Source organism: Rhodnius prolixus, unplaced genomic scaffold (genome assembly GCF_049639745.1).
Source record: "Rhodnius prolixus isolate KJV_2025 unplaced genomic scaffold, Rpr scaffold_6, whole genome shotgun sequence".
Classification (NCBI taxonomy): domain Eukaryota; kingdom Metazoa; phylum Arthropoda; class Insecta; order Hemiptera; family Reduviidae; genus Rhodnius; species Rhodnius prolixus.
This window is the reverse complement of record NW_027411634.1, coordinates 9,350,759-9,375,414: the sequence shown is the minus strand read 5'-3', so window position 1 is coordinate 9,375,414 and position 24,656 is coordinate 9,350,759. Positions and strand designations below refer to the sequence as shown.

At 33.4% G+C, this 24,656-nt stretch overlaps 1 protein-coding gene across 3 annotated transcripts in view; it reads right to left on the bottom strand.

Annotated features, from left to right (window-relative positions):
• LOC141460647 (dual 3',5'-cyclic-AMP and -GMP phosphodiesterase 11A-like) overlaps positions 1-24,656 on the bottom strand; it is a 247,818-nt gene that overhangs the window by 221,344 nt on the left and 1,818 nt on the right. For 2 of the 3 annotated variants that reach the window (XM_074140853.1, XM_074140852.1), the window contains exons 1-2: positions 23,607-23,726; positions 19,284-19,345 (exon numbers count right to left, since the gene is read on the bottom strand). The gene's annotated coding sequence lies outside the window, so the exon portion shown is untranslated. Of the gene's footprint in view, positions 1-19,283; positions 19,346-23,606; positions 23,727-24,656 lie in introns of those variants that run through there. The other variant, XM_074140854.1, reaches the window with a different exon arrangement.

Sequence of the window (24,656 nt, the reverse complement as noted above, 5' to 3'; positions counted from 1 at the left end):
CCTAGTCTAATCTAATCCAAACTAATTAATCAGAACGTTTTGTTTTCCTTAATTTTTAAAAATTTTCTGAATTATTTTCATGAACAGAGATCAGTTGATCAGTTTTCTGTAAATTTCTTGACTGCCATTCTCAGCCAAGTGTCTGATTATTCTATTCACGTCTGAAGTAACTGCCTCTGAAGATTCATGAAAAATTAAATCATCAATAATGATTAAGAATTACACAAACAATAAGACCGAAAATGAACCACTTCCTTAGGAAGGGTTGAGATTACTGTTTTTTCATGAGACAGAGTTTTGGAAAAGATCCGAATAGCACGAGAGAGAGAACACATAATTAAAAGTTTTTTCTTTTTTAAATTTCCCCCCCCAAAAAAAACAAAATGGTGAATTAACTCCCAAAGAACAAGCATTTTTTTTCTGATGTTGTTGTTGTGGTTAATAATAGCGTTCCATTATCTTCCGGTGTAGTGTCCATTAACAACGGAAGTTTACCTATATCCTCTACCACCTTACCACTTCCAAGCGAGTGATGACGTCAGTGGCCTAACTAATTTAATAGACCGGAAGTCAAGCTTGAAACAGAGTAGCCTAGAATAATTAGATAAACCACCGCCTCTATGAATCTTATGGAGTATACGACAAACTCAATTATCAAGTAAAAAATAAAAACGAGAATTTAAACTCGACTTACTCTCAATGTTGTATTAGTGGGTACAACGAAAAATATTAAGACAAACGAGGCTAGTATAGCGTTAAAGCTACTTTGGAACCGACTAAAATAAATCCCTGAGGAGCGAGAATAAGTGCGTGTAGCGCTTCTCCGCTAAAGTGATCCTAAGCCCAAACTTTAGCTGGTGTGTTTTTGAGGAATTAAATCCTCATAAATGCGAGTATTAATTGACAATAATTAATTCTCATTTTGAATTACAAATTTGTTCTTATTGTCTTTTTAATGATTTCACGTTCCTCCAATGAAGCTTAACTTCAGATTTTATGAAGCCACTTGAGGGAAAGTTCAACAGTAATTCAATAATTACGAATTTTGTTAAGTATTTTCATAACGTAAAGGGCCACACCTTAAAATATTTTATTGTTAAATATTCGCATCATTAAATACGAGGGTCGTTTGAAATGTTCGTGCAAAGTCAGAGAGATAGCACTACTGGCGCGTATCGAGGTTATGTTTAGTTAGTAGCATCTCTTGGAAGAACACACACCAAGTTTCAGCCAGATCGGTCTATTTCTTTGTGTTTGGCATTCGTTTGAATCGAGGAAGTCGAGTGATTTTCAAAAAATGGACGAAAAAGAATTTCGTGTGTTGATTAAACACTACTTTATGAAAGGCAAAACGCCTCAGGAGACTAAAGAGAAGCTTGATAAACATTATGGTGACTCTGCACCTTCGATTAGAACAGTTTATAAGTGGTTTCAAAATTTTCGGAGTGGCCATGTGGGCACAAGTGACGCTGAACGTTCTGGACGCCCTGTTTAGGTTACTACTCCAGAAATCATTGATAAAATCCATGATATGGTGATGGATGACAGAAGAGTGAAGGTGCGTGAGATTGCTAGTGCTGTGGGCATCTCGAATGAACGGGTACATAATATTTTGCATCAACATTTGGACATGACAAAGCTATCCGCAAGATGGGTGCCGCGATTGCTCACGCTTGACCAAAAACGAAATCGTGTGAAGTGTTGCAAGGACGGTTTGCAGCTGTTCCAGAAGAATCCGCAGGACTTTAAGCGTCGTTTCGTCACTGTGGGTGAAACATGGATACATCACTACACTCCTGAGACCAAAGAACAATCTAAACAATGGGTTACCAAGGGGGAATCTGCGCCAAAAAAGGCGAAGACCGTTCCTTCGGCCGGAAAGATTATGACGACTGTCTTTTGGGATTCGCAAGGAATAATCCTCTTCGACTATCTGGAAAAGGGTAAAACTATTACAGGTGCATATTATTCATCGTTATTGGACCGTTTGAAAAACCGAGCTGCAAGAAAAACGCCCACGATTGGCCCACAAAAAAGTCCTTTTCCATCACGACAACGCACCAGCTCACACCTCAGCAGTTGTGGTCGCAAAATTAATGGAAATAGGGTTCCAACTCGTTTCACATCCCCCCAATTCTCCAGACTTGGCTCCCTCGGACTACTATTTGTTCCCCAACATGAAGAAATGGCTGGCGAGAAAAAGATTTTAAAAAGAGGTGATTGCAGAAACGAATGGCTATTTTTCAGACTTGGACAAATCCTATTATTCGGAAGGGATCAACAAACTAGAGCAGCGTTGGACGAAGTGTATAAGCCTAAAAGGAGACTATGTTGAAAAATAAAAAAAGTTTACCCCAAAAAATTAAGTAGTTTTTATTTTTGCACGGACTTTTCAAACGACCCTCGTACTATTTCATATGAAACTTTTGATCACAATTTATTAGAGTTATAATTGATGACCTGCTGTAATTATCAATTACAGAATTTACTTCCAGACACCAGAGAGATGCGAAAAGAATTGCTAAGACTAGGTAGATCTCTAATAGCCAATTAATAACTGGTGTACTAAATAAAAATTCAATTTTTATTGATTTTGGATTTCAGTTTCTTGTAAATCAATATCTGGAAATCTGGATATTGTGGAAAAAAATTAATGAAAAAGATTTTTTATCTTCTCATAAAAATAACTTATGTTATTTAGTAAAAATGTCATTTTTTCCTTGGCTTTTATTTGGCATTGGCTTTCGCCATACAGCCAGCATCGTCTAGGTAGGGGTGAGCAACCTTTTTAATCAATGGGCCATTTTAAATTTTTTTTTTGGCGGGCCGCACTCTTATTAATAATTTACGAAACTTTATTTATAATAAATATTAGAATAAAAAAATATAAAATTAAAAAAAAAAAGTAAAGATTTCATAAACAAATTTTAATGAAAGATAAAAACAATCAAGAAAAGAACAGAAAAACGAATTTACTTGAGATTGAAGGCCGCGTGTTGCTCATCCTTGGTCTAGGTGCTTATCACTAGAATATCACTCACTCTCCATTCTTCACACATAAATACATTCGCTTCACACATTCATCCCTCTACTATATACAACTATTTACATGAACTACAAGGTAATGGATGGATCAGTACTCTACATTCCTGCCAACCTTATAGCTTAACCGAAATTAAAATCACGTAATTCTTCTCTAATCATTTTCTTGCATTCATTCTAATCGGCTATAACTTTTAAATACATTCATATTTCTTTGCTAGCTCTGGTAAAGATTTAAGCATATAGATGTTGGTGGAGAATATTATGTCTTCGTAGCGAAATGGTGCATCTAAATACCTGTATAAGTCGTCAAACATTCGTTTCCTTTCTACCACATAACGTGGACATATCCATTATTATATTATGTTTGCCAAAAATGTAAATGCCATCTTATAATTACCATTTCGTCATCTTCAAAGTATTAGCTAATTATCAAAATAGAAGGGAAAAATTAGACTTATTTATTTTATTTTATGATCTAAGGCACGTCCAGCATCTAAGGTTATTGGCGCCCAGAGCTTTTTTTCAGTGCTCTCCACACAGTGTTCTCTCAGAACAGTGAGCTGTAAGAAGCTCCTAGGAAGAGAAAAAAATCTAAGGGCCAGCAGCTGGATTCGAACCCAGGTCCTCCGCGTGGTAATACAATATGCTAACCGCATAGCCAATCCCTTCCCCCTTTTTTTATACTTATTGCACAGATTCTTCTTATTAATACTAAAAGAACATATCAAATTACGTAAAAACGTGACAAATTTTCAGTTTACATATTCGAAAATGTATGCTTGTTTGATTGTAGGAAGAAAAAAAGATGATCTATCTTATCATTTTGCTGGTCTCTTACACTATTCACATATTATACAGGAAACAAACTGTTATTCAAGTATTCCAAGCGAAGTATTAAAATCAATCTGTAAGGATTTTAGTCGTAAATAGTTATCAACAATTGAACTATATATTCCTTTTGTTAGTTATAGTTATATCAAACTTTTATATTCAATTTACACTATAGTGGGTATATATTTTTTAATTCTATTCTTTTCATTTTTTCAGTTCAGGCTTTTATCCATTTTTTTTTTTCTATTTTCATGTTATTTTAAAGGATTGATTGTTCATTCGTTATTATTTTTCTCCGCTTATTTTATAAAACAACTGTGTAATTACTTTTTTACATGTACTTGTTTTTCTACTCTTCTTTATGTTTTGTACTTAGTTCCAATTCCTTGCTACAGAGCAAAATGTTTTTCTTTCCACAAAAGCAATCAATTCCATTCAAATCCATTCATGCATAGACATGTTTAACGCAAGCAGTAAATTCATTAAAATAGTTTCGAGGCCATACAGTTCAATTCTACTTCACGCAAATCTTATATTAAAACTCCAACCATTTAAACTTTATTACAATAGAGTTTAGTTTTTTATCGTTGCGTTAACAGCGCCTAGAGAGAAATATACTAGGAACAAATAGTCTAAAACAGGCTGGAAATCTCCAGTGGGTAATGTCGTTTAAAAGAGTAATAAAATCTTCCAACTCCGTAGAGACGGTGAATCAACGGTAATCATGTTTATTGCTGGATGCATTTTTTATTGAAATAGTCCAAAGAGATTGACCTAATATGGTAATTTTATTGCAAATACTTCCCCTATTGGTGCGCAGGCCAGTATTTTATCTTGGAATTAGTTTTTTTTTTTTTTAGAGTTCTACAATAACATCTATAAAGCAATTACCATTTTTCTTCTTTTTAACTTCAATTGATTTATTGAATTAAGTTTTATTAGAGTTAGCTACTCTGCTACTGGCTAACCCACTTCTTCTTAGATGCTGGCGTCACAGCGAGTATTCCAGATTAACATACTAACAATATTATTGGATCCGCCAACTCCTCTCTCATGCAATAGATCTAATCCTAATCCAATAAGTACAAAGAATACAATGTAAACATACTGGAGAGCAAACTGCAAAACAAGTTCTGTACTTCCTAACTCCTAATCTAATGCAAGACATAATAGATCTTCAGTTAACGGAATGAGTCAATCCCTATTTCTTTATTTTTTCCTATATTAATATGAATTTTGTCATTTAATAAATTAATTCAAGAGAAAAATGAAATAAAATGAATAATTGTAAAATCGGGCTATGCGATAGCGAGCAAAGGCACTTCCAAATTTCTACCTAGGCAGGAGTCATTCGGGTATTCCTGCGCACCGATCTGTGCGTTTGCGACTGGCTGCATGCAAGAGTTTTTATTATAGTGAACTGATGTTAAATTCGAAAAAATTCTGTGAGGATTAAATGATTAATTATAAATTACCACACACCGATATCAAGTGTATAATTGCAAAAGCAGCACTACAAAAATGGCAGACAGATTACAGTAATATTAATAAAGGGAGATTCTATAAAACTTTGGCAGATCAGTTACCTAGGCAACCTAGGGGAACCTAGGGGGTTTAAGGGGAACTGTCACTAATAAATGGGTTGTTGCGACAATAAGCAGGCTGAGAGCGAACCACGCGGTGTGCGAATCGGATCTTCACAGGATCAACAAAAGGTCCTCTCCTCTTTGCGTAGATTGCAATGAGGAGGAGGATTTCAAACATATAATAATGATATGTCCACGTTATGTGGTAGAAAGGAAACGAATGTTTGACGACATAGACAGGTATTTAGATGCACAATTTCGCTACGAAGACATAATATTCTCCACCAACATCTATGTGCGTAAGTCTAAGTCTAAGCAGAGCTAGCAATGAAATATGAATTTCTTTAAAAGTTATAGCCGATTAGAATGGATGCAAGAAAATGATAACGTGATTTTAATTTCGGTTAAGCTATAAGGATGGCAGGAATATAGAGTACTGATCCATCCATTAGTTGTAAGGTTTATGTAAATAGTTGTATATAGTAGAGGGATGAATGAGTGAAGATGTAACTGACTGACAAACTAACCTAGTGGTTGGTTTTTGTAAATAGATACTTTTCGGACAGTTACTAACCCATATTGTCATAGTCCCAGAAATGATTACTAATTTCATTTTAAGGATAACAGCAGCGAGAAAGGGATTTCCTTAGTGTACTGAAATCTTAAGCTGAAATTCCCTGTTCAAATGCAGTTGCCGGACCTTAGATGTATTTATAAGTAAGAATGGAGAGTGAGTGATATTCTAGTGATAAGCACCTAGACGATACTGGCTGTATGGCGAAAGCCAATGCCAAAAAAAAAGGCAAAAACCCTAATGAGTGAAAATCTAAGGTCCGGCAACTGCATTTGAACAGGGAATTTCAGCTTAAGATTTCAGTACACTAAGGAAATCCCTTTCTCGCTGCTGTTATCCTTAAAATGAAATTAGTAATCATTTCTGGGACTATGATAATATGGGTTAGAAACTGTCCGAAAAGTATCTATTTACAAAAACCAACCACTAGGTTAGTTTGTCAGTCAGTTACATCTTCTTTAAATGTAACCAAACCCTTTCTGGTATAAGCATTTCAAGGTGAAATGTTAACAATTGTGTTGCATGAAATACGACTGAAGAAAACGCAGAATGTAATAAACATTGTATGCCATAACAGAGATGGATATGACAGAGAAAAGACGGAGAAAAAACTAGCTATATCACGTATCACATGTCCAACATCCTAGCAGCTTTTCAAGAAGACTGAAACCCATTGTTATATGCATTTACAAAACTAGCCGCACCACTATAGAATGCAAGTGTTTACTTTTCCTAAAATGTTTACAACAAGAATATCTTTTATGAATTGCACTTACTTTAACTGCAATACTACTGTTCAAACAAGATCGATTTCTTTACAAGAGGAATGAAGAAGTGAGCAGTGATATAAAAAAAAAGGTTATGGTTGACTTGTGATGAAGAGATAAATGATTCTGAAGTAATGTCACATACGCAGTGCTTTCCAAAGTCGGGATATGCCCTCATTGGCGAGTGGTGGAAAGGAACTGGTGCCCAGGAAGTGCCTCACCCTGATCCTGCAATTTTCCTAGAGAGCCAGAGCGGTTACTGGATAGGTGAATCCCGTCCTTTGTACGCTCCCAATATTTTAATTTCCGCCCAATTTTAAATTCAATAGAGACCGGCTTTGCAGTGAATGATGTATGGGATAACAGGATGATTATATCTAGAATCAGGCTTTCCAGGAGTAGCTTGAATCTTTCTTTGTACTAGAGGAGCCATCCTTAAACATCTAGGTAACTTTAGAAGCGTAACAAAGTGGTTAAAAGGAGTTGTTATCAGAGATGTAATGTATATTACAGGGTGTATACGGAGGAGAGGTCGAAACTTCTGGAGTTGATTCAGCAGCTCAAATGCAACAAAAAAATATTCTATTCACTTTGGCCCGATTCTCAATAGTGTCAAAGATATTTGCATTTTTAACTTTTCCGCCGATATTCGCGTTTTTCATCATAAAAATGGGCCGTAACTTTTCTATCCTTTATCCTACAACAAATTTGCTTATTCCAAACGAAAGAGCATTAAATTTCCTATAAATCTGCTTAACCCAGAGCCTCGAAACGTTTCTAATAAACAATGAAATTTTTACTTTAATGTCTACAAAAATTCGTTTTCGATTTCTGTTAAAATTTTCATCTGTATTTTTTCAATGAACAAGAAAATCAACCTAGAAATATTTAACAGCTAACTAAAAATAGTGAAAGCTAGCTCTGACTTTTAATAGAAATAGCTTAGTGAATCCAACCTTAATTAAGACGTAATAAAAGCAAGCTGCATCTCATTCCCTTAAACTGTTCTAAACATACCTTCCGGGAATGTAGAAGACATTCCTTAACGAGAGGGTAGAAGTAGATTCTGCGTAGAAAGTTCCCGTGGTTCTCATTCTATTCTTACACCCCCCTTCAAACACCCCATAACAGGTCTTTCGTGGGTTTCTTAAAAAATTCATCCAAACCCACCGAAGTTCTTAACCGAGCATTCCTAACATACCCAAAGGCGGCATAACATTTGCTTCACTATATCCTACCAATAAATTACAGGAATTTTTCTCACGGTTTCCATTTTCTTTTTTTGAGATCTGGTGAATCTAAAAGCTTAGTTGGACAGTGGATAAAGAGATCTAAGTAAAAAGAGATCTAAAAAAAGTTACAATTGTTTTTCTGAAAACGTGCAATATTGAAAATTATTCAATTGCAAGTATAGTCAGAAGTTATAATTTTTAACACTAGAAATAGACAGTGAATTCAGAATTATTAAATTGATTTAATTGGATTTTAACAACTTTTTTTCAGTTCACTGCCGGACTGCAATTGGTCCATCACCGGTCTCAGAGCTGTAAGAAGCTCCTAGGAAGAGATAATCCGAGAGGAAGCAGTTGGACTTAACCTTAGACCAGCTCTGGGATCCCCGAGAGAGAAACCAGCACATCGTCCCACTAAGCAAATATCATCACTTCCAATTAATCTTATTTAAGAATTACTACAACCTTCTTGCATAATATGCAGGCTGAGAGCGAACCACGCTGTGTGCGGATCGTATCTACACAGGATCAACAAAAAGGTCCTCTCTCCTCTTTGCGTAGATTGCAATGAGGAGGAGGATTTCAAACATATAATAATGATATGTCCACGTTATGTGGTAGAAAGGAAACGAATGTTTGACGATATATACAGGTATTTAGATGCACCATTTCGCTATGAAGACATTATATTCTCCACCAACATATATGTGCTTAAGTCTATAGCAGAGCTAGCAATGAAATATGAATGTATTTAAAAGTTATAGTTAAAGTTATAGATTACGTGATTTTAATTTCGGTTAAGCTATAAGGATGGCAGGAATATAGAGTACTGATCCATCCAATAGTTGTAAGGTTTATGTAAATAGTTGTATATAGTAGAGGGATGAATGTGTGAAGCGAATGTATTTATAAGTAAGAATGGAGAGTGAGTGATATTCTAGTGATAAGCACCTAGACCAAGGATGAGCAACACGCGGCCTGCCAAGCATTTCTAAAATTGAAATTCCAATAAAATCGTATCTTTCTGCTTTGGCTGACCGTGATGTTCTTTTGGAAACAGTTTCAAATCTATTAACTCACTTGACGCGCCAATGGCCATCAACATCTTGTTGATAGCCACACCTTTTCAAAATTTCTAAATACTTCTTTTATACTGCATATAGCTATCTTTGGATTACATCGTTCGCATTAGCCATGTTTGGCAAGTTCTATTCAAGAATAGTATCCATATATTTTTTGCACATCTTTTACGAAAGAGATGCTATTTTGGATATCCTACTGTCTAACCTCATTATCTTACGCTTCGCAAATAATGTATGGTTTACATTCTCGAAAATCTGCACGATCTTAAAATATATGTACATAAAAGGGTAAACGTTTCATCGTTTATTACATCATTTATTTCAAGGAAGCTGTTCAAGTAAATCCCATCATCGCTGATAACTAATATAAATGGCGAACAGATCCTAACTTATAATTACCCAGATAGGTCCCAAGCTATGGCTATTTCAGTAGACACTGTTATCTAATTTGATTGATAGAGCTGAATACACTTAGTCGTATTCCAAGTAAAGCTAGGTTATTGCCAACACAAATATTCCCTAGTTTGTAATAGGCTCCATTACTGTAACAGATGATCTATACAACCAATACGACATAAATCTATATTTTTTTCCCCTATGTATATAACAGAGTTCTTACGTATTCAGTAGAAGTAGTTACTTTTATCCAAGAATAATCCCCCTATTTACAAGATAACCACTTTATTTTAGGTTTTACTTAGATAAACTTTCGTGTTAACAACTTCAATTTATTTTTTGTCTCATTTGTAAGAGTGGGTTTTCTATAAAAGAGAGAGAACTAGTTTTATTTACTAGGTCACCATAGACCTAAAAACTAGATCTATTTCTGTATATACGACTTCAACAGAAAGCATAGTTTGCCCTTTTTATCAATACATGTAATAAGTTAGATGGCGGCAGCTATCAACTCCACTGCGATTGGAGATATTTGCAATTTAGAAACAACCAAGAATTATTACTCTAATTTTGGGAACATTCACAAATCTCTCTCTCTTTTACAGCATCATTGCTATCTAATTTTTCTGATTTACTACCAATAATAAGTTTTAAAAAACGTGTTTAATCAATTAGAAATATTGGAAGTTGGTCCACCAATAGCTGCTGATAGATTACTACAAACTTCGACCTCCGCTTAATATTTAATACGTCTAATAACCTTAAATATTTAATAAACAATGAAAAAATTACAATATAATGAACGGCACAATTACGTAGCGATTGGCAACCTAATTATACCCGTGGCAAACTGAATTCTTAATAACATACCGTCTAATTAACTACAAACTTTTCAGCTTATAGTAAAACCTGGGACATATTTTTATGCGTTCATACAGTTATTTTTGCCTATGGAAGAATTCTTTTCTGTTTTTAGTTAAGTAGAGATGCAGCCAACGTGTTTTGGAATTCCTACCATCAACTGTTATTTTGTTTTTTCTTTATTATTAAAGATGTCTACTGCAATACGATTCAAAATAGATCTGTTCTGTTCCAAACATATAAGAATTTTTTCATCCTTTAGCATCATCCTCAGATGATGAAATTAGTCTTCCAGGTTCTAGGAAGAGCAGTAGAAGCTGAAAGTGAGAAGACTCCCCTCAGAGGAAGATTTCTTGATAAGTTATATTCCCTTTCAACATCCGTTAATGGTCGTGGATCTACAAGGAAACCATAGATAGAAGCTGACTCTGGGAAATAACCCTCTCTGACGTCATACACCCAACTCGCTCAATGCCTTCCCAGATACATTTTCCTCTAATAACTGTTATAAAGCCGGTTAAGTTATAGTCAAAACGAGAAGTGACAAAAATAATTATCTAGACGAAGTCTGCTGCTATTTATGTACCTTATAAATGAAAATATTACTGTTTTGTACATAATTTTACAAAAAAATAATTACGAAGGCTAACGTTCAAATGAGGAAGTTGGTGGACAATAAGATATCTGTGATGAACCAAAAAGAGCACATTATTTTTAATGTCGAGTCCTGGTTTTTGCCTATAAAAATGATGGAGTTTTTTGCTTTTGAGAATGTTATTAGAAGAAACAAACTTAATTGTTTACAGCTCAAGGTCCAATAGAAAGTAATTATAAGCAATTGATTATGGATTATCAGTAATTATTAAGGACAGAGCGAAGGGTTTAGTAAAAATACTTGAATTCTCCATTTATGTATAAGCCCTTTGTACTAAAAACAACCCTAAAACCACAAACTTATCTTCTGACCGACCCATATTTAGTAACAACAGAGGTTCCTGTTTTAGATTTCCTAAACAATATGTAATAGCTAGCAGCGAACTGAAAAGCAATTGTCCAGATGAACAATTGTTCTAGAATAAATGAAATATTGTTCAATAATGTTAAATGGAACATTGGAACGGAAATATGAAATATTGTTAGCCATTTTTGTGTGTGTGTGTGTGTGTGTGTGTGTAACTCGTATTTTACCAGTCATGGAGAACGCCCACGCCATTTGATAGACGGAGCTGGACTTAACATACGTAAATAATGTTATGACGAAGACAATTTATAAATTTCAAGGCCACGACGGAAATAAAATCCAATATCGTTCTGCATTTTTAGCGTAATAAGTCCCGCCGATATGCTCTGTGTGTCTTTACTCAAACTTTAAACCATCTTTCCTGTTTCTTTTGAGATAATGGAAGTTTTGAAATCCTGGGAAATCCTTCTGGAGAGTGGTTCATTCTTGAACCACTCTTTGAACCATGGGCAATATCTAAGCTATAGTGGCATCCATAAATCCTTGCAAAACCTATCCAATATTACTTACTATACTAATATTACTTCCAAGCTCACAACTAATATCGATAATTCACCAAAATATCGATAAAAAATAAAGTTTTTTTTTATTTGTAGAAACTTATTTTCACTTTCCCCTTTTCAATGACGCTTCATCGCCTTCAATGTTACTACTGTAATGTTTACCGTCAACTTTTAGTTGAAATTAATTTGTGGTATGGTTAAATCTGTATCTGGATTGATTTGATCAAAAAGAATTGTACTACGGTAATCAAAAAAACTGCAACAGCTCGCGTAAACTGCTGAGAATTGAAGTACAAAAAGACCTATTCAACAAACCAGCTGTTGAACCAAAGTTTTGAACTACCAACAACAAAATAAACACCAACAAGATACAAGGGAAGCAACAAAAAATGAGCAAATAAAGAGGTCAAATGTGGAAATACATATTTATATCCCAAAAAGATTAATATTGCTTTCTTTTTCTTTCTTTTTTAGATAAAATTTGGAAAGCTTCCAAGATGTAACCAACATGGACCAACATTCTAGCCGGATTTCTACCAAGTTGCCAAATATGTAGTAAATATGATAATTACCAACTAATTTTAATATTTATTATTTCCATATGAATCAGTCTCAAATATTTTTCTTTAAGCACAAAAATAATTAAACTGTAACTTGTAGATTTTTTTTAAATTTTAAGTTTGAATTTAATGTTCATTGCACCTTAAAAGAAAATCGATTGGATGTTGAGGTTTGCTGTTAGTAATTAGGTTATATAAAGGAAATTGATGAGATGAATGGTTGTTCCTGTGAGGAGCTTCCCGTTTCGAATCCAGTGGTTGGCTCCCTTAGATTTTCATTGACTAGAAACTTTTAAAGCCCACTGTGAACTAAAAATTATACTATGGGGGTTTGAATTTATTAAAGAACATGTATTTGACAGAGGTAATCGTAATTATTAGCGAGTCACTCCCAAATAATTGTTAGGAATTGAGAAGTTTGAGAGAGAGAATCGATATTTATATAGAATTTCCCCGAATGCGAATAGCGTTTAAAATGAAACCGCAATCTGAGTCTGTTCACATAATGTCAAGCGAGTTATCTGGTATCAAATTAATCAGTAACTTATCAATAAAATCAGAAACTATAACAGTATTAGTAACAAATCAAGTAATTTTGAAATTTTTTTTATTGAAAAGCACATATTTAAGTATACAGGGTGTTCATTTTAAGACGGCCCAAATGCATTTCATGCATAAACGGTTGCTCTGAGCAAAAAATGGTAGAGGAAAAATTTGTTGCCCGTCACCTCTAGTTTTAGAATATGTGACTTGATTTTAGATTCCTGCCCGCATACGCGGTTGACGCGCGAACAAAAGTGAGGGTTCGCAGTTGACCCCAATTTTCATATACACAGTTTTAAAGAGTATAAAAAGTTATGAAAGAAACCGGAAACCCCAATTTGATATCTTCAAAATTAAAGGTGCTAGGCCATTTCAAAACCTGGTATTTTCTAATCATATTTCAATTTCTTAACTTGTTATCAAAGATAAAGAAGATCACGCGATAGGTCATTTTTATGTATTTTTGCATCCCCATTCTATTAAAAATATTGCCAAGGCAGTAAAGCTAGTATTTTTCTTAATATCGGGAAATAAGTCGTTTTCCGAGTGATTTTTCTAATAAAAATCAAATATTAAGAGCTTTAGATGTTCTCAGGTATACCCAAAATGGCTAAAAAATAGTTTTATATCTGTTAAAAACAAGAAGGTTTAAAAATTATTTGGTAATTTTGGGGAGAGTTGCGTTTAATTACCAAAAATATTGGAAACCTCCTGCCACACATTTAAGTGATCAATATCTTTCATGTAAAGGTCCAAACTTATTTCTTAATTTATCAAATAATGCACTTTACTCAACTTTTGAAGCATCTACTGTGCCTTCAAAGGTGCCTCCTCTGGCTCGCAAGCCAGGTTAGCCAGGAGGTTATCAACTGCTCTCTGTATCTGAAGAGGCAGGAGGTTTCCAATATTTTTGGTAATTAAACGCAACTCTCCCAAAATTACCAAATAATTATTAAACTTTCTTGTTTGTAACAGATGTAAAATTAATTTTTAGCCATTTTGTGTATGCTTGAGCACATCTAAAGCTATTAACATTTGATTTTTCTTAGAAAAATCACTCGGAAAACGACTTATTTCCCGATATTAAGAAAAATACTAGCTTTACTGCCTTGGCAATATTTTTAGTAGAAAGGAGACGAAAAAATACATAAAAATGACCTATCACGTGCTCTTTTTTCTCTTTGATAACAAGTTAAAAAATTGAAATACGATTAGAAAATACCAGGTTTTGAAATGGCCTAGCACCTTTAATTTTAAAGATATCAAATTGGGGTTTCCGGTTTCTTTCATAACTTTTTATACTCTTTAAAACTGTGTATATGAAAATGGGGGTCAACAGCGGAACCCTTACTTTTGGACGCGCGTCTGCCGCGTATGCGGGCAGGAATCTAAAATCAAGTCACACATTCTGAAACTAGAGGTGACGGTCAACAAATTTTTCCTCTACCATTTTTCGCTCAGATCAACTGTTTAAGCATGACATGCATTTGAGCTGTCTTAAAATGGACACCCTGTATATGTGTAAAACTATTTTGATTGTAAACCAAACTCAAAAAGTACGATGGAATATCATCAATCACTGGCACAACAATGGTAGCCAAGCAATTCATTGTCAATTTCATTGACACCAGTTCGATTGATTGTGGTTCTATCGCACATTGCTGGCGAATTTGCTGTGGTAGATGCTGAACTAACAGTAGAGAAGAATAGAACAGAACCAACTTTAGAGGCGCTGAAGATTATTGCAGTCGTAGCGCTAAAAATACAAACCAAAATTAAAACGCCCTTAGTCTGCAGTAGCGTGGGTAGGAAACAAAAATTGGCATTTCACTAAACCTTTACCAAAGAGATATAATGATCAATGGTTCCCCCCATTTTTATATTTTTAGTATAAATAACTTTTGTAAATAAGTCCAAATTAAGTAAGTCCAATAAAAATATAAATATAGATAAAGGTCATTCATTAATTTTGTCCCAAAGGTAAAACTTTGGGCAAACATTAGAACAATGCCGACATTCTTTATTGATTCTCTGTAGACCAATAAATTACGATTGAACTTGAACTGCAGGTGGTATTACGTAACCGACACCTACTTACCTTATTAAAGGATCCGTAAATATAAGTCTAGATTAATCCATTTCATACTTTTCTTTTTTGTCTTTTGTTATGTAATCAAAGGATTCATTGACTCTGGATTAAATATATCTTAAGGGAAAAAACAGGATTCCTCGTGAGTTATGAAAATTTGGCCATTCGTTTTGACGCTGTCAATTGTTATAATTTCCTTAATGATGTTTCCTCTTGTTGGAGAAATGTTTATGACGTGCGTATTTGTAAGAAGAAGATCAACAGTTCGTATCCCACGGGTCGCTACTTTTTATTTGTTAGAAAAAATGTTAATCGTTCAAGTACATAGTTCCACGATACCTAATTGGTAGATGGACGAAAAAAATAGGCGACTACTTTAATTTACGTATAATAATGAAGAAAACTAAAAATTCAGTTATTTTAAATTAGAAAATGAGGCCGATTGTGTATTACTAATTATTATTCCCTAAGACTAGAGTCAATGGTAAGCATATATGAGTTTCGGCAAAACTAGGGAACGTCCAGTAAGCTTACCACGCCATTAAACTCGCGTTATATTTAAAACTTGATTAGTAATTAAGTTATATTATTGTATTATTTTAAAAAATAGTGATTTATTCAATATTTTGTGTAATTCAAATTTTAATTTACAAATAAGGTCCAAGGAAACTAAGTTGAAAGTAACTTTACCTAAATATGGTTTTTCAGAGTTCAGATCATGAAAATTATTAAATTTTCCTTGTTAAAAAAAGAAAATCCTTTTACTTCACACGTGCTGAATCGACTTTTAGAAATGATTATATGTTGGCTATCTACGTACAATAATTTTGAGGAAAATAAAAACAAACGTAAAATTAGAGAATTAGGCAGATTCTTTTTCTAATGAAAGTCAATTATTTTAAAAATGAAAATTTATGAATTTAAATAAAACCTAAAATGGCTAACTAATTGGTTTTAATTTACAAATCGCTCATAAATAGCTATAGAATATTCTAAACTAGATACTAAGGTTGGTTTATTCAATTAAAATGGTTTAACTTTTGCTTTCTAAAAGTTATACTGACAATTTTTATAAATTTTGCTGCTAGAACGTTTTATTGAATGCATCTTAATTAATAAAGTTAGGTTGACATAAATCAGAGATGGGCACTGATCAAAATAACAATTAAATCATTAATTAAATTAAATAATCAGACTTACAGTGACTCCCATTAATATTGGGACACCTATTACAAAATGATTTAAAAGGACAATGAAAACAACATACAAAAGTTTGGGATTTTTTTTTTTTTTAAATTACATTAGCAACATCTGTGGAAATTATATATAAGTATAAATCGATGAAATTCCAAACTGTTAGGTAGCACTTTTTGAAAAAGTGTAAAATAAGGCTCTCAAAAATATTAGGACACCAAAAGTGCTAGAGTTTAAACGTTCAATATTTAAAATCTCCTACTATTTAATAATTGGTTGGTAATAATTTAATAATTGCTTTTTGACTTACAATAGCCTCAAACGATCAGGCATAGGTGAAACAAGTTTTTGGTTAATTCAGGTGGTGTTTTTTTCCTATTCTTCCAGGAAACATCGTTTTAATTCATTTTTGTTAGATATTATTCGTTTTTCTTAAAGCACTGGCTAAATATTGCCATAATTGTTCTATGGGATTAAGATCTGGTGACTGCGGAGAGGTTTGGAAAACTTTGGGCAATTATATAACGTATCACCCAAGCCGTAGGTTTGGGGTCGTTGTCTTGGTAGAATTTAGAAGATCCTAAAATACCAAATGTTTGGGCACTTTTTTCAAATTATATTTTAATATATTACTATAAACCATTTTGTGCATCATTCCATCAATAAACACTAATTCTCCAAATCCTGATACACATTCAGCTCCAAACCAGAACTGACCCACCACCACCCGGAGGTGCAGCTTTAAAACCCTTTAAAGTTGGCTGTAAATTCTTCTTTTCGAGTTCAGCATTCGCTTTCCTCCAAATCATAACCCTTCCATCTGACTGGAAAACATTAAATTTTGATTCATCGCTAGAGTATATCATTCCAATAGTCACTATTTACATTGAAATATTTTTCGGCAAATTTCACTCTCTTAACACGATTTATCTAACTGACAAAAGGATACTTCCAGGCTACTCTACCATGATAGTCGAGTTTTCTTAGCACTCTCCGAACAGTTTCTGCTCCTTTTTTGCTCTCTGAACATGTCAAAAATTTCACATAGAAGTTTTGGAGCACTAAGTCGGTGATCTTTTTTAATTCTTTTAATATATAACGCTGCTCTCTCTCAGAGAGCAGTTGAGGACGGCCTTTTTGTGGGGTTGAAACAATTCTTTTTTCTTTTTGGTAACGCTGAATGATGTTCCACGCAGTAGATGTTTTAGGTCCGATCAGTTTTTCCGTCTCTCTAACACTTTTTATTGTCTTTGTGCAAAGAAATTACAATTTTTCTTTGTTCAATCGTTGTATTTGTATTTTTGGGCGACATGTTACACCTGGCTTGATTTATATAACCTAATTTAATTATTAATTTCATATTGAATAGGTATATGCTTAAGGTAAATATTTACAAATTGTATAAATATTCGGGCAAAACCTTGGACAAACTATAAATTATAATAGTGTCCCAATATTTATGAGAGGTAGAATTTGCTCTTATTATTATATATATTTTTTTTAATCTACCAAAACATTTTTATGTAATTATTTAAATAGTTTTTATTTAATTAATAGTAATTATAAAATGAAATGAATTTATAAAAATTTGAATAAATGGGTGCCACTTTTAATTTTCGTCAATTTTTAACTTCTGTATGTACTGTCCCAATATTAATGGGAGTCACTGTATAATCATAATTTTTTTAGTTTGTTTAACGATCTTTGATTTATCTCAGAGATTAAATTTTTGCCCATTTCTGTTATAAAGTGTAATAGAATATAATGTAACCATTATTGTAAAATATAGTAAATTTTAATAACAATTAAAAATGTAATTTCTTCTTATTTCGAAATTAGCAAATCAATTTACTAACATCAGGGAGGTAGATAAACCTGACTAGGTTTCGAACCCTAACTTTAAAAAAAAAGTGGTTAAAGGTGATCAAGGAATCCAAACATGAGTACCCCAAACGAGGAAAGAAATAACACTAGATAGTTACTGAACGAGATGACTTCTTTAAAAAAAAAACCTCCCCACCACTGATGACGTCACAGTTATCTAACAAAAGTGCTAACAGTTAATATTATCACAACAATAATAACGAGAAAAATTAACTAATAATACCAAAAAAAACACCAAGGTTTTTGTAACTAAATTTCAAGCTGAACTAAACGAGATAAATATCTATAAAAAAAAAGTTTTCGTGCAGATAAGAACTACGTGCAATTTCCACTGTTATCAAACAAAATACTTGTTTTTTGACCTAGTAAAAAGTAGTGTTTGTTTTTCTTTTCATTTTAAACAAACTAAACTAGGCCTATCTGGTTTGTATGCTGCACTGAATAGATAAGGTAAAACATTTGACAGCATAAAATCTGTTTTACAAAATACTATCCACCATAAAAGCATTACTTTCTGTCATTCATCTATTAGGACAGTAACAGTGTCTGCCGATTTCCGTTTTTGTGGTTCCGTTTTGAGGTAAACTACGGCTACTATCTGACCTCCCCATCTAGACGGACCAGGGACCAAAGACGAGTGTTAGGTCATTGAGGCCCCAAGACTCCCCTATCCTGCCGAAATGGGCTACCACAAACGGCAAACTTTCAGGGAGAGTTAACTCTTCTCTGAGGTCCCTAGTGTGGTGTGTTAACGTGTGTTTAGATCTATGTTTGAGTGAATGCCAACTAGGACCCGTGGGGGCGTCACTCTCCAAGAAGCAGTTAATCTGCTTCCCCCTGTGGGGTTACATAATTTTAATTGTATTGAAAAATTTTATTAATGGCTAAAAAAAATAAATTTTTCTATTAAAAAGAAGAAAATCTTAACAATAATAAAACGCCTTTAGTAGATAACATAGTATTAAGAAGAGTATAGAAAATTTTGGCGACCGTACAATCTAAACTACGGCGCCCTGACCCATTTAAGTCCTTAAAAAAATGAATCACCTGTTGAAGTAATTGTAAAACAATTAGCACCTGATTAAAAGTAAATAGAACTAATTGCTAATGCTTACCTTTTAAACACCAGTCTGCTCTGTGAATAACTCGGTAGATACAATGGACCACAGACGACTGGCTGAAACAATAAAAGAAGCATTGATTTACTAAGAGTACCTAATCAGAATACACAAACTGTTAATACAGTGACGTACTACAAACATTAAATACTGTACCAAAGATAATGATTTTAAACTTAAATAACCATTTACGGTTACAGCAACGTCTTTGCAGCAAAATATAAGTTCAAAAACAGTGGAAAAAGTCGGAATTCCAGATTAGGTTTATCGAAAGAAGTGAATAACTTTTTACAAGAGCAGGGTTGGATGTTACAGCCTAGGTCATCCTTACTTCAAACTATAATTTCAAAAACAGTGGAAAAAGTCGGAATTACGGACAAGGTTAACCAAAGAAAGTGTTTTTTTAATCAAAAATAACCATTTATAAGAGCAGAGCTGGATGTTATAGACGGTAGTCCTTATTTCTAACTATAAGTTCAAAAACAGTGGAAAACGTCGGAATTCCACATTAGGTTCTTCGAAAGAAGTGATTTTAAATCTCTAATAACTATTTACAAGAGCAGGGCTGAATGTTACAGACTGGGTCGTCCTTACAGCAAAATATAAGTTCAAAAACAGTGGAAAAAGCTCGGAATTCCGGCCTAGGTTCACCAAAAGAAAGTGATATTTTAGTCACAAATAACCATTTACAGGAGCAGAGTTGAATGTTACAGGCTGAGTCACTTTTACTTCAAAATAAATGCTTGAATAACTCTTATAAGTCTGGATTCTGGTCTAGATGGTCGAAGAACTATTAACAAGAAAGAAATCTTTGCAAAAGGAAACCTGAGAGTAGGTGCAAGAAAACAATACAAATCATTTTTGAGATTCTAAAACAGGTCAGTCCAATATTTTACAGGACAATCTACAAGAGATATGGTCCATTAATCACTGTGAATATTCAAGGAAAGCTAGCTAATTAAAATTTAATGAAAAACAAGCGATCCCGGGGACAATCTCCAGTAGAAGCTAAGCTTGTTCTCCAACCGTGTTTACTAAAGTCACTAACTAGATCCTAGAGCTGATGTTACACGTTAACTATCTAAAATAGAGTCCCTCAGATGAGCAGTATAGATATGCAAATTCGGCTACACCGTTTTCCAGGTGACTCTTTAACATCTCGATGGATTTTAATAAAACATTTGCTATTACATCAGCAAATAAATCCTACAGAGAATTATCTATATTTATTAATAAAGTGGCTAAAAATAAACTCTATGAATAAATACGTAACATTTTTTAATTAAATTAATGCAGAATATGAGACACGTATGTGCCATTCACGTTATGTGCAGTTGATGAAAGGCGGCTAGATAATTAGATAATTAGTTTAGAATACAAATTAATTATTAATACTTCATTTGTACTTTCTAATAATAGATTATTTACTTTTATTACATTCTGTAAAAAAAAAGAAGACTTCATTTAATTTGTCAGAGAATAGTAATTAGTGGAATTAATGTGACATGCAATAATTAAAAATAAAGTTTAATGACATTATTGAATTAAACACGCACTGGCAAACTGAAGATCGAATTTAATTTTGAGCAATACTATTACATTGGATTTCAATGGTTTTATAGGTTTTGATTTAGTTGTGTTAGAATCCAAAAAAAAGAGATTGATAAGATTTGGTACTTAGTTCAAAGTTCGTCAGATGGTTTTTAAAAGAAAATTTTACAATAAATGCTTATAGGTTTCTTTTAAAACACTATTACGGCCAATATGGACATATGGAGCAGAATTGTGGGGCTCCACCAAACCATCCAAACCTATCCAATCATTCCAGTCTAAAGTCCTCCGCCGAATCGTTAACGCACCATTCTATATCTCCAACCGCACCCTCCATCATGATCTCAATATTCCTGTATGTAAATGAATTAATCCACACACCCGATTCCTAAATTTCCACAACAAACTCTCCGATGACCCCCAAATCCTCTGGCTCAACCACTATATCCACATCGTCCCAAACCTGACAATCCTCCACGTCACTCTTAAAACGGCGTTGGCCACGTCACCTCATTGCTTCCTAAACCCCCAATAAGTTCCTAGAGAGTTCCAGCGCTGGCTGGTTTCTCTAATCCCGTCATCCTGGTTGTGGCACTGAGCCAGCTCTGTGACACAATCAGATGTTTATCTGTAAGTACACATTTTCTAGATGCACGTTTTGTACGGTTGCAAATAAATAAATAAAAGAAAGTTTTATTTTCTAAGGTGTCACGATAGCCGAGCGGTTAGAGACGAGAACTGCAAAGCTAAGATGTATTGTTGGTTTAAAGGGTTCGATTTTCGGTCTGTGCCTAGGATTTTTATTTAATGGTTAATATAGGAATTTTATAGTGAAATATGGTTGTTAATTGCCTCCGTCTAGTGCACCTAATTTGGTAGTTAGTTGTACAAGGATCCTTGAAAAAATAGCCATTATTACTTTACTTTTTTTTAATTATAGTTAACGATAAAACACGAAATACTGATAATTTTTGCCCGTAATTTTCAGTAGATGGGATAAAACGACTACGCCTAGTGTCCATGATAATTGCAGGAATGCAAACGCCTAATGGAAACAAGGCAGTAATTAAACTATTTAAAATTAAAGCTTGCAACTGATTTAATAGTATTATATATGCTAACTTAAGCTTAAACTGATTAGTAGAAATCCTGGATGACGCTCGATACAGAAATTTTGCTATTATCGCTTTTAATTCGCACTTAATTGGTTAGCGGTGGATTCGGTGTGAAATTATCTTTTTATTAAAATGATTCTGTTTGTGTTTGCTAGATGTCACTGTTCTCCCAAAACTCAAAATAGTTTTAAACCATAATGAAAATGTTCAACTTTAAAGAAAAACTTACTTGGAAAATGAAAGAAAAATGGATAAAGCCATAATGAAAATTAATATTAAATAAATTCATTGCTAGAAATGCGCTGAGTAATTGTTTGGAAATATGTACTTTTTGTGCGCTTGGTTATCACGGAAAATTAAAAGTTGCTTCCAAGTAAAATCGTCTTTACTGAAGCCGTCATACATTTTCGCAATTATCTCGAAAATGGCCTCATATAATCACTTCTTACATACTTCTAATCACTTATCAGTTTTATCACAAAAATTATGTTACGGAAAAAAATGTCTTTTTGGATGGTACAGAGCGAAGTTTAAAGTTAAGCACCCTTTTAAACCATCCATTCCAGATCAATCTCCTATTTGCCACCTGTAAGATATCAATGAGCATTAAAGATATTACTAGAATACCAAATTTTAGTGAAATCGATTAGCAGAAATGGTCATTTTTACAGAATAGATTTCTTTTATGGAATCAATTCGACTATGGGCTACATCGATTTGCTTTACATTTTGAAAAAATAACTGTCCACATACATACCTGTAACATTTACTTCAAACACTGTCATGGAAAACGAATCCTGGGAAGATATTGCGTTAGAAGTGTTTGCCAAGAAGGGTACAAATCAAAGAAGGATGAAATTGTGGCGATTTAGCAACCTACCAACTTGTACGCCATTCATAAAGAAGCCTACTTAAAACGAGTACTTCGTAGTGAAAATGGAATTTTGGAATACTAATGTGTTCTTTTCGAATGTCATGTTCAAACTCTTGAAATTCTAAAGTTCAATCCAGATTGAATTGCTACGAACATTATACCGTTTTTAGGATCGTACGTTACACCAAAATGTTACTTAGAACTTCAACACAATAAAGAAACACTCATAAAAATAACAGAATAACTATTTTCGTTTTTCTGAATTTTATTCTAAATTCTAAGGGAGCTATTTTCATGACAAATTAAACAATTAATATGCACGTTTAAACTTATCAGTAAAAAGCGGTTAAAAGTGTCGTCATTTCAGTTTGTTTGTTTGCTTTTTTTTTTTTTTTTTGGCAGCAGCACAATCATTACACAAACGCATTTATTAAAACAGCACACACATCATTATGCAAGCACTTCCAGAAGCACATACAAGTAATACAGGTTGCATATTGTAAGATTTTCAAGGCGCATACACATATTTAAGTAGGAACATTGGAAGAATCTCTGCCCAAGGGATTTAATAAATAGTACTCAAAGCAAGTTATTCCTTAATCAAAAAGCAAAAATGATCAACTTCATTTATTTGTATTTTGTAATTGAATTTAATATTTTTTATTTTCAACATTTAGTATTTTTTTTATTGATTATTTTAATTGTAACACAAACTTGAAAAAAAGTTTGTTTGTTCTGGTGTTTTTTACTTTTTTGTTTTTTTAAATTACGTGCACTTACCCATAAACAAATTGGGAACAGTGAATGAAGACGTGTCGGTTAAGGTTGTCTGGCGTCTACTATCCGCGTTGTGTTGATATGGCGCCATGATTTGTTGTTAGTCAGTGAGAAAGCGCTGGTGTCGCCATAATATCGGTAGCTTTTATTAAAGGCTTTTCCTTAGAGGGAACTTTAAAATAAGTATATACGTAACTAATGCTTTACTGAGTGAAGCTGCTTAAATTAACTAAACTATTTAATAAAAATAAATATAAAAAATAATCTGGTGGTAACACTGCACGTCTTTCTATTACCGTTGGGGCATAATTTTTAAATCTATTAAATTTATTATTTAATTTGATTAGAGAAAGGATTAGCCGAGTGGTTAGCGAATACTGGATTCCAACGCGGAGATCATTGGTTCGAATCCAACTGCTGACCCTTTAAATTTTCACTTCCTAGGTGCTACTTACAGCAAACTGTCCGGTGATAGATAGTGTGGTTGGTAACGAGAGAACACTGTACGGAGACACTGAAAAAAAAGCTCCGGGCGCCAATAACCACAGATACTGACGCGCCTTAAATAGTTTAATTTAAAACTAGTACTAAACAAACAATACCACAGTTTGAAGAAAACGATGATAAAAATGAGGTATAACTAATAACGTGTGGCATTCTTATTAAAAATTAATTAGAACGAAGATCTATTTCAAACAAAATGTTCAAAAAAAAAAAAATAATAATAACTATTTACAGGACACATGTAATAAATATTGGACAAGTACATCTGTAATAATTTCAGTAATTATTTAGTGAAGAAATAATTCTTTATAAAGGATTATAATTAGAGTTTACAAATATCTTTACTTCTTTGCCGAAAGCAGCGAACAGATTTGATAAATTAGTATTTTCCAAATTAGCAACATCCAGGGCAAAACCACAGATCATTCACACCATAAACATGAACTTCTCTGGTCCATTATAATTCAACCATTTTGTAAAAGAATGATAGTAGAACCACAATTTTATACTTGTTCCCTTTAATTAAAGCAAAACCATTTTCAGGGAGGG